Raw genomic sequence first — 235 nt, forward strand, 5'->3', positions numbered from 1 at the left:
GTGTTGCTGCGTGTTGGGGGGTGGCAAACGGGACCTGCTGCTGCCGCCGCGCCGGCCGCCCCTGGGCCGGCCTCTGGCCTCCCCGAGCGGGTCTTGCCCTCGCCCCTCTCGGAGGCTTGGGGAGCTTGATTAACGCGTCCTGTGAAGATTTGGGACTCTTTGTCAGGAAGTGTAGTGACAGGACGAGGGGGAACTGGTAGCTGGGACTCTTTAGTCTGTAAAAAGAGAAGGCGGA

Source organism: Calidris pugnax, unplaced genomic scaffold (genome assembly GCF_001431845.1).
Source record: "Calidris pugnax isolate Ruff unplaced genomic scaffold, ASM143184v1 scaffold20, whole genome shotgun sequence".
Taxonomy (NCBI): domain Eukaryota; kingdom Metazoa; phylum Chordata; class Aves; order Charadriiformes; family Scolopacidae; genus Calidris; species Calidris pugnax.